Source organism: Heloderma suspectum, chromosome 6 (assembly GCF_057233095.1).
Source record: "Heloderma suspectum isolate Gila_16-S chromosome 6, 16-S_ref, whole genome shotgun sequence".
Lineage (NCBI taxonomy): Eukaryota > Metazoa > Chordata > Lepidosauria > Squamata > Helodermatidae > Heloderma > Heloderma suspectum.
The window spans coordinates 79,852,242-79,867,350 of NC_139463.1; the positions used below are offsets into that span (position 1 = coordinate 79,852,242).

A 15,109-nucleotide genomic window follows, 5' to 3' on the forward strand; every position below is an offset into this window, starting at 1 on the left:
AGGCAGGTCTGGATGAGCTCCTCCAAAGTAGGCGGGCAGGGCATGCGCGCCAACTCATCTAAGATCTCGTCATTCAAACCATCCAAAAACTGAGCCACTAGCGCAGCATCATTCCATTGTAAATCCTGCATCAGCAAGCGAAAGGTTGTCGCGTAGCTGGAAACTGAGTCCTTGCCCTGCTGGAGGGGGTGAATCTCCCGAGAAGCCATCTGCGTGCGCAGGGGGTCACTGAAAAAACATGCCATGGCTGTCATGAAACCCTGATAGTCCTCGAGCAGGGGGCCATTAGCGAGTAGGAGCCCCGAAGCCCATTTAGCTGCCATGCCTGACAGTAGGGTAATGATGAAACCCACACGAACCTGTTCCGTCTGGAAATCCTCAGGTCTAAGATGTATGTACAGCTCTGACTGGGCCCTGAATATCTGAAAAAAGTCCTTTCTCACCAGAAAACTTCTCTGGCAAAGCCACCGGGCACTTGCAGCATGTGGGAATCGGAGGTGGCGGGGGGGTTGAAACGCTGCCTGTAGATTCTGCATGGCAGCTGTCAGTTGAGCCATCTGATCACGGAGCATCTGGTTCTCTTGCGCCAGAGCTTGCACCGTTGGGTTCCCAGCACCCTCCATAAGGCAGTAGGAGAAAAGAGAGAGAGAGGAGAGAAAAAAAAAAAAGACTAACTGGGACCAAGCTGTCAAGGGCTCCTTGGAGGGCTCTCTCAGTCTAATCCAGTAGCCAAGTCCAGATGCAGACAAAGGGATTCTTTTCAAAGCTTTATTCTTCTTTTACAACTTAACAACTTTACAGGTAGCAACTAGATCTGAGCAGCAGCATCCCTATGCCCTAAGTTGGAACAGTTGGTCCCCGTTTGAAAGGCAGTTACTGGCAGACCCCTGAATATAAGGACTAGGGAGAATCCCTCCCCTTTTCCCTTGGATCCTCTGGGCTCAACCATTCTTTGAGCGCCAACTGGGCGCTACGCCTCCTTTCCGCGCCCTCCATTTGGCGCCGCTCTCTGCGTCTGCGCCGCGCATCCATCAAGTCTGCTATCGGTTCTGGGTCACTCCCTGGACTGCTTTCTAATCTAGGAATGTGGGTGGGAGGAATCTCTGTCAGCTGCGGGCCCTGGGAAAAAGGGGCACGCTCCTCTCCCAGGAGCGACTGCTCTTCCTCCGAATCAGAACTACTCTGGGATTCTATGGTCTCAGTGTCCACCCTGACACCAGCTCTCACAGCCATACGTTGCTACTGGGAAAACCATAGCTTTGATTATACGAACCTTTGTCGGCAAGGTGATGTCTCTGCTTCTTACTATGCTGTCTAGGTTTGCCATATACTTACATAGACTATCATGGCAGAGGGGGAAAAAACCCAGCGTACCAAATGGTGGTAGCCGCCGCCATTTGCGTATGCTCCCCCCCCGCCGTGATAGGCTACATAAATACTTACGTAGCCTATCATGGCCTCTGCAGGGACACAAACGGCGTCCCTGTGTTAGCCGCGATAGGCTACGTAAGTATTACATAGCCTATCATGGCTATGAAGAGGAGGAAGCGAATGGCGGCCGCAGGACGGCTGCCATTCGTAAAGCAGCACGGACGGGAGAAGGTAAGTGCTCTGTTTCACATGCCTTTCGTGGGGTAGGGGCGGTGGGGACATTGTCCCGTGCTTTTCTTGGGTTGGGGGGGAAAGGGTTTTGTTCCGCGATGGATTTGGGGAGGCTGAATGCACTGGCATTTGGCCTCACCGAGATCCATCATGGAATTCTCTGATATCCCTACATAGAACCAATCAACCTCAGCTTCTTCAGCATCAGTGGTTGGGGCATAGACTTAATTACTGTGATATTGAATCCAAGGTTTGCCTTGGATTACTGAGATCTATTGTTTTTGAGATTGTACCCCAGTACTGCTTTTCCCACCCTTTTGTTGACTATGAGTGCTACTCCATTTCTTCTAAGGGATTCTTGCCCACAGTAGGAAATACGATGGTCACCTGAATTAAATTCGTGCTTTCTTGTCCATTTTAGTTCGCTGATTCCCAAGATGTCGATGTTCAATCTTGCCATCTCATGTTTGACCACCTCCAGCTTACCTTGATTCATTGATCTGACATTCCAGATTCCTAAACAATATTGTTCTTTACAGCATCAGACTTTCTTTTCACTACCAGACACATCCACAGCTGCGTGTCCTTTCAGCTTTGGCCCAGCCGCTTCACTCTTTCTGGTGATACTTGGAAATTCCCTCTGCTGTTCCCCAGTAGTATATTGGACACCTTCTGACCTGAGGGGCTCATCTTCCGGCACCATCTCTTTTAGCCTTGTGATACGTTCCATGGGGTTTTCTTGGCAAGAATACTGGAGTGGGTTGCCATTTCCTTCTCCAGTGGACCACATTTTGTCGGAACTCTCCGCCATGACCTGTCCGTCTTGGGTGGCCCTGCATGGCATAGCTTAAGGCTTAACTGAGTTATGCAAGCCCCTTTGCCACAACAAGGCAGTGATCCATGAAGGGGAGTACATGGCATTAGGCTGTATCTAAAAGCTTGACCTCAAGAGTCCCCATTCCACAGTTTTCATTCTCTGTCTCTCTGTCGTTCTCTGTCTCTCTGTGTTTGTGTCTTTGTCTCTCTCTCTGACTGCCTGTGTTTGTGTGTGTGTGTGTGTGTCTGTCTGTCTGTCTCTCTCACACACACACAATACAGTTTTCCATAGAAGCTTGTGAATTAAGTTTAAGAAATAATTATTGCTTTCGATGCAGACAAAGTCATATTTTAATCCCAATGTGATCCCAAGGATCCAATGGTGGAGTGGTTAGACTGCTGGACAGTGGCTCAGGAGATCTGGGTTTCAGTCCCCACTCGGCTGTGAAGCTCACCATGTGAGTTTGGACCAGTCACTGACTCTCAGCCCAAGCTACCTCACAGGGTTGATATGAGGATAAAATGGCAAGGAAGAGGTTCAGAATAGGATTGGGTTCCTTTGAGGAAAAAAAGGTGGGAGATAAATGCAATTATGTAATGTAATCCCAGAATGTACCTGCAGTATCCTACAGCCTCTCCATTGATGTCTCCATTAATGTCTCCACCTCTGGATTGCTCAGAACCCCATCTAGCTGGATTTATTTTTTAGGAGGAACAAGAGGTGAAATTGCCTCCATTATTCCTCATTATTCTGCCAGGTCTTTGGATAGATGGAGGGCTCTGACCTTAGAATTACATGTTGATTTTTTTAAAAAATAATAATAATTAACAATAATCGACCATTGGATTCATCTACTCTGAGTACAAGATTTCAAGATACTTCCAATGTAAAGGGTTATACATGTATGTGTGTGTGTGAGAGAGAGAAAGACAGAGACAGAGACAGAGACAGAGACAGAGACAGAGGCAGGCAGGCAGGCAGGCAGGCAGGCAGACAACAATCTCATTGACATTAATTGAATCAAGGTGTATTCATGAATCCAGCATTCACAACTATAAAGATCCTCCTAAATATTTTTATAAATATTTAGCCTTCCCTCTAAATCCTTTGCTTCTCATCCCTCCCAGTCCCTTATAAGCTTCATTTGAAGATATAGAAAACTGTGAAGAACGCACATAGTGACACACAGACATACACATTCTGAAATATAAAGATACAGATTACCTCATTCACTCATCTTGATGTGTACCTATCTAAAGCCAAGGTGGTGTACATATTTGTTACGTTATCTGTTATTACCACTTTTCTTTATATTAGATTTCTGTATTAGAAAATGGGGGGGGGGAAAGAATGACTATTCACTTCCTGACAAGTACAAGTACTGGCAGCATTAATAGCAAGTCTTCCAAATAATCTGTCCTTCATTTTTCCATACATAGCACCCGCCTCTCTGCCCCAATGCCAATATTTTTCTCGATGTGTAGAATGATTCTCCCAATACGTGGGAGTATCATTCCTTACCCAGCTCCATAATACACAGTGTTTCCACACCAACTTCTGAGACTGACTTCAGTAAGGTCTCCCTGATTGTCCCCGGAAGAAGTCTTAAAGCAACAGAAGTAGAGAAAAGGATCATAAATTAATCACCAGAGATATCATCACCTGATCTCAAGAAACTTGTTGTTGTTCAGTCGTTCAGTCGTGTCCGACTCTTCATGACCCCATGGACCATAGCACGCCAGGCCTTCCTGTCCTGCGCTCTCTCCCGGAGCGTGCTCAAGTTCATATTCATTGCATCCGTGATGCTATCTAGCCATCTCATCCTCTGCCGTCCCCTTCTCCTTTTGCCTTCAGTCTTTCCCAGCATCAGGGTCTTTTCCAGGGAGTTTTCTCTTCGCATTAGGTGGCCAAAATATTGGAGCTTCATCTTCAGGATCTGTCCTTCCAATGAGCACTCAGGGTTGATTTCCTTTAGGATGGACTGATTTGACCTCCTTGCAGTCCAGGGGACTCGTAAGAGTCTTCTCCAGCACCACAGTTCGAAAGCATCAATTCTTCGGCGCTCAGCCTTCCTTATAGTCCAGCTCTCACAGCCATACATTACTACTGGGAAAACCATAGCTTTGATTAGACGGACCTTTGTCGGCAAGGTGATGTCTCTGCTTCTTACTATGCTGTCTAGGTTGGCCATAGCTTTCCTCCCCAGGAGCAAACGTCTTTTAATTTCATGGCTACAGTCACCGTCTGCGGTGATCTTGGAGCCCAAGAAAGTAAAATCTGTCACTGCTTCCATTTCTTCCCCTTCTATATGCCAGGAAGTGATGGGGCCAGATGCCATGATCTTCGTTTTTTTAATGTTGAGTTTCAAACCAGCTTTTGCACTCTCCTCTTTCACCCTGAACAAGAGGCTCTTTAGATCCTCTTCGCTTTCTGCCATTAGGGTGGTATCGTCTGCATATCGGAGGTTGTTGATCATTCTCCCAGCAATCTTAATTCCGACCTCTGATTCATCCAACCCGGCATTTCTCATGATGTACTCAAGAAACTACTCACCCTCTTTCAGCTGCTTGGTAATTGTTGTCTTTTCTTGGGATCCCTTCATTTTTCTTATCCTTACGATTCTACCAAGTCCTGCACCAAGGCAGCCAGCATGCCATAATGGATACAGTAATGCATAAATCTTGATTAAAATCCCTTGTTTAAGATATAGTTAACCAGGTGGGCTATGACCATCTCTCTCAGAACCTAATGAACCTCACATGTTTTTTGTGAGAATGGAATGGGATGTTCTCAGATCCACTGCTGTGAGCTCTTTGAAGGAAGGATGGGATATTAATGCCATATCTACATGAATTCAGTAACAAAGAAGGGAATGCATTTTGTCTACCATCTGTTCTTGGACAAGATCTAGACAAGTAGATTATTCATGTCCCAAGAAATGAAAATAATCAGAGAGGTAGCACCATTGATTGACCAGCCAACTATCTCTGTTATATTATTATTATTATTATTATTATTATTATTATTACTACTACTACTACTACTACTACTATTACTATTATTATTATTATTTACCATTGCAGAGGTGGAAGGACTTCTTTTCTTTCCATGATCACTTTTTCCTTCTTGGCTCCACAATAGATTGGGTAATTGGGTAAAATAGATTATTCCATATCCCAAGAAATGAAAATGATCAGAGAGGTAGCACCATTGATTGGCTGAATTTAATGAAACAAATCATGAGCAGCCAACTATCTCTGTCATTTGCTTATTTATTTATTTATTTACCATTGCAGAGGTGGAAGGACTTCTTTTCTTTCTATGATCACTTTTTTGCTTCTTGGCTCAGCAATAGAGAGTGGATCAACAATGTTGTCTGATGAATATTTAAATTTTTCTCTGTGAAGCTCTGATTATAATATATCTTCTCCCATGAGGAAGCTGTTGAAACAAGTCCCTTGGATCTAAAGAGCTGTGCCTAGAAGCTAATTATCAAGGACATAGAAAGAAGTGTGAGTTGGAAGGATAAAATAGATAACTATATTTTCATTTGGCCCAGTCCATCTTGTACACGGACTGAATTCATATCGTAAATGCAAGAGAGCTATAACTCTTATAAATCTATTGGGTAAAATCCAACATAGGTCATACTTATAGTAGATCTGCTGAAATAAATGGAATTGAAGTTATCCATGACTAACTTAAGTTTCATTCATTTCAATAAGTCTACTATAAGTAGGACTTATCCCACTTTACTACCATGTACTCCATGTGATATACCTCCTGGAGAGAACAAAGAGCTGTCCAAGTTATCAAATATCTTCCTCTTCTTTGCTACTAGGAATCAGGATTGTGATAGCAATACACAACTGCACAGTACTGTGCATGTTATGGTACTCATCAGGGAACAGAAAACAAAACAAAACAGCAGAACTTTGCCATTTCATGAGTTTCATCCAAAACTAGATTTCTTGTAAAAGAAGAAACATTTGATTTACCATTACCTTTTCAATTCATTTCCCAGCTACTTCAATTATCATTTCCCAGTTGCAATATCATTGGAAATACTCACATTTACCAGGGATGATCCCAATTTAAAGTTTTAAAATTGCAATTCTTTAGTCTTTGGATTCTGGATTTATAGAAGTCAAACTTCTGAAGATAGTGTGGGTGATAATGGAAGAATGAGTGGCAGAATGTTAGATGGTAGGAACCAAAATGGCATGATGGGTGGAGTTAGAGTCAGTTGAGAAAGTCAGTTAGAAGGGGGCATTGACAGATATAACTGGATAGAGGTCATGAGGAGTCAGTGGAGTTAAGATAAGAACACAAGAAGAGCCATGCTGGATCAGCCCAAGAGTCCATCCACTCCAGCATTCTGTTCACACAGTGACCAACCAGCTGTTGATCAGGAAGCCACAAGCAGGGCATGACCCCAACAGCACCTTCCCACCCATGTTCCCCAGCAGCTGGTTTACATAGACATACTGTCCCTGATACTGGTGGTAGCACACAGTTATCAAGACTAGTAGCCATTGAGAGACTTCTCTTCCAGGAGATCTAACCCCTTTTAAAGTCATCCAAATTGGTGGCCATCACTACATGTTGTGGTAGTGAATTCCATAGTTTCACTGTGTGCTGTGAGAAGAAGTACTTCCTTTTATCTTTGAAGCTCCCACCAATCAGCTTCATGTGATGTCCCTGTTTCTAGTATTGTGAGAGAGGGAGAAAAATGTCTCCCTATCCACATCATGCATAATTTCGTACACTTCTATCGTACACTCCTCTTACTCTCCCTTTTTCCAAGCTAAACAATCCCAACTGTTGCAACCTTCCCTCATAGGGGAGAAACAGTGAAAATGGTGAGAGGTGGTGAAAGGTATTACAGGGCAGAGTTAGGCATACACATAAGTAGTGAGAAGTCAAAGAGAATTAATAGGGAGAGTGGGATCAGGGAGATAGAAAAGATATAGATGAAAGCTGGTGGTGAGGACAGCTGTTGATGAAAAGGGGAATCTGTTATATTTGGTTAGGATATTAGAATTGGTATCTGTTATTCTGTGTAAGTGAATATTTGTTCTGGAAGTTATGCTCCCTAAATAAATATATGTTTAAATGTATAAATTTACCAGGGATAATCCCAATTTAAAGTTTTAAAATTGCAATTCTTTAGTCTTTGGACTCTGGATTTATAGAAATCAAATCTCCGAAGAGAGTATTGGTGAATCTTGTTGCTGGTATCTGAGCTGAGGTGGAATGCATCACCCCATTGCAACTCTGTATGCACATGTAGCAAATTAGGGGGTGTAACAGAAGAAAGAGTGGCAGAATTCTGGATAATAGGAACCAAAATAGCATGATGGTCAGTGGAGAAAGTCAGTTAGGAGAGGGAGCTGACAGAGATACTTGGTTAGAGCACATGGAAAGTCAGTGGAATAAACATGAGAACATAAGAAGAGCCATGCTGGATCAGACCAAAGGTCCATCTACTCCAGCATTCTGTTCACACAGTGAACAACAGCTGTCGACCAGGAAACCACAAGCAAGACGCGAGTGCAAAAACACCCCCCGCCCATCCATGGACCCTAGCAACTGGTGTACATAGTTGTATTGCCTCTGATACTGGAAGTAGCTCATAGCCACTAGGCCTAGTAGTCATTGATAGCCTTCTCCTCCAGGAATTTATCTAACCCCTTTTAAAGCCAGGGTAATTCAGGGTGCTTGGGGCCCCACAAAGTCCTCCAGAGCCCTGCCACATCTGCTGGAGTTGGCAGAGTGGCTCTCCAGCTTTCTAAAAAATGAGACACGCTAATGGCAGCTGCCCTTAGCCTATCACGGGAAAATTGCAGGGATAAATGGTATATTTGATGCTATTTGCAGCTGTAAAGAACTTACTTATACCTAAATTGCAGCACTTTGTGTCTGTATTTAGGTATAAGTAAGTGCTTTATGGCTGCAAATAGCATAAAATACACCATTTATAGCTGTAACTTTCTTGTGATGATCATAATGATCACAAGCATATGTCTTTTTTAGAAAACTGGAGAGCCACCTCATTGGGACTCCTCTGGACCCAAAGGTGAGTGTGGCTAGTCCACCACAGATTCTGGAGCTTGGATTCTTTGGAATCCAGCCTCATTTGAGTATGCAGCAGATTTCTCCAGTATCCCTATGAAGAAGTTCATAGAATCATAGAATAATAGGGTTGGAAGAGGCCTACAAGACCATCGAGTCCAACCCCCTACTCAGTGCAGGAATCCAAGTCTGAGAATCCCTGACAGATGGCTGTCCAGCCTCGTCTTGAGTGCTTCCAGTGTAGGGATGTCAGAGAATTCCACCACAGATCTCGGTGAGGCCGAATGCCAGTGCATTCAGCCCCCCGAACTCTGTGGCAGAACGGCCAGCCACCCTCCTGCCCCCGTGGATCCCCCCAGGGACGAGACTTACCTGGGGCAGATGTTCCGGATGGCGGTGGCTCCAGCGGTGGCTTCGGTGAAGGCGGTGGCAGCGGCTGGTCTTCCAACTGGCCGCTGCCGCCATTTGCAGTCCCCCCCCCCATTCGTGATAGGCTGTGTAAAGACTTACATAGCCTATCACGTCTGGGTTAAAAAAAAAACCCACACACACGTACACAAATGGCGGCTATGTCCGCCGCCATTTGCATTCCCTATTTTTGGTTGTCTTAGTCTACGTAAATATTTATGTAGACTAAGATGGCAAAACTAAGGGGGAACGCAAATAGTGTAGCAGACATAAATATTTACGTAATACGTAAATATTTACGTAGACGAAGACAACCAAAAATAGGAAACACAAATGGCAGCGGCCATAGCTGCTGCCATTTGTGTACGCTTTTTTTTTTTTTTAACCCACACGTGATAGGCAACGTAAGTCTTCTCATAGCCTATCACAGCTGAATACAGGGACGCAAATGGCGGCCGCTACAGCAGCCGCCATTTACGTCCCTGTGCAAGCTGCCCAGTGGCTGGATGTCCAGCTGTGGGCAGCCCCGGCTTGCGACTCCGCAGAGTCACTGCAGAGCGGAGCCAGCCGGGGAGAATTTCAGGGGCAGGGACGGAGTGCCTCCCCCCCACCGCAAATGTCACCCTTTGAAAAGGTAAGTGACTATCGTACATCCCTATTAGGGATAGGGAAGTAATTCCGAGGAACATTGCATTACTTACTCAGTGGCGTTTGGGGCCAAGGCCTTATAGAGTACCTTTATCAAACCACAGTGGGGGTACCATGGGCTCTGGGAGGAATGGGACATCTGACCTCAGACCCTCTATTTCACTCACTCCCAAGGACAGTGGAGAGTGGAGATCCTGGCAAGCTTGAGCAGATTGAAATATTTTATTTTCCTTCATTTTTGGTAATAATAGTAGGGTATGACAGCCCTGATAAAATTATTTTTGGTTGGATTTAGACTCATTCATATTTAGTGTAAACCCATTGAAAATCAGTGGAATTTAAGTTAGAAAGCAGCTGAAATATGACACAGGCATGCAGCCTTTGGTGGCTGCAAGGGGGTGGGGTGGGGGAGATGTTTCCCAGGAATGCTGTGTGGGGATCACAGTGCTGTCTTCCTTTTTCTCATGGTTCTCCTGGCCTTTGCCTACAACAATTTCTTGGATTGACATCATGAGGCCCCTCCCATACTTTTTTTCCATGGAGAGCAGTCAAATGGTGTAATTTATGTTTGTGACACCACTTCCCAACTTACCCAGGAAGGTGGGAGACCGCAGAGTTATTTCCCACCAGCCTGACTTGCCAAGAGTAGGGAGGCAACTGCTCTTCTAGATGGTGGAATAGCCCTCTACCCTGACTGGGCTCCTGTAGGTCCCCTCTGTCATCTCATTCAATGGCCCTTCTTTCCTTTTGCTTTCCTTCTTCCTTCCCCAAGACTCTCTTTCATTCTGGTTGCTTCTGTCAGCTTCTACTCTCTCTGTCTCTGTCTGTCTGTCTGTCTGTCTGTCTGTCTCTCTCTCAACATGCCAGATTTCTTCTTCCCTTTGCTCTATCTTCACTCTCACCTCCTCTCTCTGCCTGACTCCAAATCACATACTTCAGCTCATCTCCCCTCATCATCCTCTTCCTTCTCTTTTGTCCACCCTTCTTGTTGTCCACCTTTGTAGCAATCCTGGTCTTCTTGTCTGACCCCAGCTAGCTGGTCCAGAGCTGTTGGTCCAGCCTCCAAGACAGCCCATGCTTATCTGGCTCCCATGTATGATGTCCTCAGATGTCTCCAGAATCATCAGCTCCCCAAAGACAGTATTGATGTCATTGGTTGGGGACCCTCCTGTGTCAGTCCTGATGACTCTTCATAGGATGTCATTTTGGAGATTTCACAAGTAGGGATTTTGAAAAGCCAGGCTGAGAGAGAGAGAGAGAGAGAGAGAGAGGACATTCTTACCACTAGCAGCAACACTCCTAATGGAGGAATTTTTCTCCCTACAATGACACTACATCATCATATAGCATAGTTCCACATGGACATCTGTAGGAAAAATGTCAACCATCAGCCTGTAAGATATGTGCTACCAGCAGTGGGAGAAACACGGCTGCTGCAAAACAGATGTCAAGGGTGAGGGCACTGAGTAGGGGTGATATCTCCATGATGAATAGAGCTTAGTGCACATGCTTGTAAATTCATGCAGATAAACAGTAAGGGAATGTGTATCCTATATACTAATAGTGAACTGATTCTCAGAGTGGGAATCCTTATGTAGCATCATCCATACATGAGGAGGACATAGCAGTCTTAGGAGAACCCCAAGGTTTTTGTAGAAGTACCAAAAATAACTGAGGGAAAATTGCTCATGAATGCTGAGTCCCGGAGGAAAAATAGAAAACGAAGGGAGAGGGGAAATGGAATAGAGTCTTCTGGAAAAGGGCATGGGTAGATGACAAAAACTCTGGAGAGGAGCATTCCACACTGCAATATTTATATGCAGTTCCCAAAAATGTACAGTTTCCTCTTCTTGATGCCATTTAGGAGAGACTGCAAATTGCAAGACACATTTTTCCTCTTTGCCTGTAATCACGCTGGCTAATCTGTTATTTTCCTGCTTGATTGCTGTTATGTTTGAGTGCGTGCACACACACACACACACACCAGAATGAAGACATGAGACAGTATTATGGGTGAAAGGACCACAATTTTAATTTTAATTTTAATTTTATGCTCAATCTGGATTGAGCATAAAATAGTTAATATTCTCCACCCATGTGCAGGGAACCTCTCACTTGAGAAGACAGCTGTGAGAGCCTCCTCAATGGATGACAGCATTCTGTCTAAATTTGCCAAATCATCTGATGCACAACAGTCACATTTGTGTCCATTTTTTTTGAAAATAAACATTTGTTTATGAGTCAATTTACCCCCCCCCAAAAAAAAAAAACCCCAAACAGAACAGGAGAGTAGGATGACACAGAATATAACATGTAAAATACCATGTTTCTGCCATGGGTCAATCAAATTGCAAGTTGAGGATTCAAGGTACTTTTGGAAAGTTTATTATTACTACCACCCACATAGATGATCACACATGGAACACATCAGCATCTAGAGCTAATATTTTAGAAGCTGTCTACCAGCTACTGCATGAGAAACACATTGATCCATCTATGACACCTTACTTTCAAAGTTAATGAAAGATGTCCACATACGACAATGTAATATCCCTTCTCTAAGAACTTTCAGCTCAGTATTCCTCCCCCTCTAGAGTTTAAAGTGGTCAATATAATTGTAAAGGCATTATCAGTCTCTCAGGGCGCAATCCTATGGCTACTGGTCAGAGGCTAGAAGACAGGGATAGGTCGGTTCACTGAGAACCGATCTTTGCCCCCTCCCACAATGCCATGTAGGCAGCATAGATCAGCCCAGCACTCTGCGCTCGGAAGAGGAGAGTGGAGTGGTGAAAATGGGGTATTCCTGGGGGTGTGCCAGGGCAAGGAGGGCGGACATGCCATTCAGACACATCCTATGCGTTGGTCTGTGTCCACCTGCCCTGCTCCAACTTCCCATGGCTAGACAGCCAAAATCTGCTGTCTAGCCATGAATGCAGGACGGCTGAAGAACAGAGGGAACAATACCCTCCATGCTTCTCCTGCCCTGCATTGGATAGGCATTTGTCTCTGAGTTTGGAGGTGGCTGCCTATCCCAATAGGATTGCACCCTTATTACTTACACAAGTAAACCCAAATATTTATTTCCCCCTGCACTGAGACAGAATGGGCACCATCATTCCACTGTTTCCCCAAGAAATGTAAGGAATCACCTATCTCATCATTCACTGAAGCAGTGCTCCTAACTCATAGAAGTTGTCTGAAGGTTACAATCCTAGATCTGCAAAGTCACTGGTGTATTGTACAACAATTCAGCAAGCGAATCACTTCTGATTTTTAAATGTTAAACTTTTTGTAGTTGTTACATCTCCATCAACATATTTTCCTACTAAGCAACCTACTTAAGGCACCTTTAACTTCCTTGTTCTGCAGGCTATAGATAATGGGGTTTAACATGGGTGTGAAAATGTAGGAGAGAGAAAGTATCTGCTTTCTGAGGAATAGCTTGACTTGGGTCTGAAGTGTGTCAGACTGGCTGAGCCATAGAAAAGATTCACTGCCATGATGTGTGAACAGCAAGTGTAGAAAGCCTTATGTCTTCCCTCAGTTGAAGGCAATTTCAGGATGGTGTGTATAATATGGATGTAGGAGATCAAAATCATTGTGAAGGGAAATAGTATAATTATAAGAGTTCCGATAAGGGAAAAGAGCTCAAATTTGTAAGTGTCTCCACAAGCCAACTGTAGAATGGGTGGGGCATCACAGAAGAAATGAGAAATTGCATTGGACCCACAGAATGGGTAGTTAAAGAGCCATGTACTCTGTATAGTCCCAATAGGAAATCTTGCAGTCCATGTGAATATCACCAGTAGCACAGAGAATTTTCTGTTCATTGTGATGGCATACCGCAGAGGGTAGCAAATGGCAACAAAGCGGTAATATGCCATGATGATAAACAGGAAGCATTCTATGGTCACAAAGAAGAAGATGAAATATATCTGTGCCTTGTTGTTGTTCAGTCGTTCAGTCGTGTCCGACTCTTCATGACCCCAAGGACCATAGCACGCCAGGCCTTCCTGTCCTGCGCTTTCTCCCGGAGCGTGCTCAAGTTCATATTCATTGCATCCGTGATGCTATCTAGCCATCTCATCCTCTGCCGTCCCCTTCTCCTTTTGCCTTCAGTCTTTCCCAGCATCAGGGTCTTTTCCAGGGAGTTTTCTCTTCGCATTAGGTGGCCAAAATATTGGAGCTTCATCTTCAGGATCTGTCCTTCCAATGAGCACTCAGGGTTGATTTCCTTTAGGATGGACTGATTTGACCTCCTTGCAGTCCAGGGGACTCGTAAGAGTCTTCTCCAGCACCACAGTTCGAAAGCATCAATTCTTCGGCGCTCAGCCTTCCTTATAGTCCAGCTCTCACAGCCATACATTACTACTGGGAAAACCATAGCTTTGATTAGACGGACCTTTGTCGGCAAGGTGATGTCTCTGCTTCTTACTATGCTGTCTAGGTTGGCCATAGCTTTCCTCCCAAGGAGCAAGCGTCTTTTAATTTCATGGCTACAGTCACCATCTGCGGTGATCTTGGAGCCCAAGAAAGTAAAATCTGTCACTGCTTCCATTTCTTCCCCTTCTATATGCCAGGAAGTGATGGGGCCAGATGCCATGATCTTCATTTTTTTAATGTTGAGTTTCAAACCAGCTTTTGCACTCTCCTCTTTCACCCTCAACAAGAGGCTCTTGAGATCCTCTTCGCTTTCTGCCATTAGGGTGGTATCGTCTGCATATCGGAGGTTGTTGATAATTCTCCCAGCAATCTTAATTCCGACCTCTGATTCATCCAACCCGGCATTTCTCATGATGTACTCTGCATATAAGTTAAATAAGCAGGGTGACAATATGCAGCTTGCATCCAGATAAAAAGATGGTCTTTTTCTCTGATAGAAAGTTGACAAGGAGTTTAGGAACAATATTTGTTATGCAACCAATTTCTGCAAAAGAGAGGTTTTGGAGGAAGAAATACATAGGGGTGTCCAAGCTGGTGTCCATTCTTGTTAGCAAGATGACGACTAAGTTGCCCATCACAGACACTGCATAGATACTTAGATAGCCAGGAAGACAGCAAACAGGAGAATCTGGAGTTGGCCTAGGTTGGAAAATCCCTAAAGAATAAACTGATTGATTATAGTCTGATTGGGCCATGTCATTCTTAATCTCTGGAATTAAAAATCAGAAGTAAAGTCTTGGAAACCATGCAAGACCAACAAAAGCAGTGAATTCTAGATTATCATTAGGAGTTTAATCTGTTCCTCAATATGGGGGTGTCAGGCCTAGCTGGCTCCAGAGCAAACTCCATGGCAAGCATTGCATTGCTAGTTTAAATAATGCTTAACATCACCACAAAAGTCCAATTCATCATCATCATCATGAACAACATTTCTGTACCGCCCAATAACCAAAGCTCTCTGGGCAGTTTACAAAGGTTAAAAACACTAAAAAATATAGTAGACAGAGATTAAAAGCTATTTACATAAAAACACACACGAACAGATAATATACACAAGAGAACATATATTTAAAACAACTTCAAACAAGCAATCTCAAGCAAACAGCCATAACCAAG

The 15,109-nt window shown here is 44.2% G+C and overlaps 1 pseudogene; it reads right to left on the bottom strand.

Annotated features, from left to right (window-relative positions):
• Positions 1–12,859: 12,859 nt before the first annotated feature.
• On the bottom strand, positions 12,860–14,693 carry LOC146341369 (olfactory receptor 10A2-like; annotated as a pseudogene).
• Between the last annotated feature and the right edge of the window lie 416 nt (positions 14,694–15,109).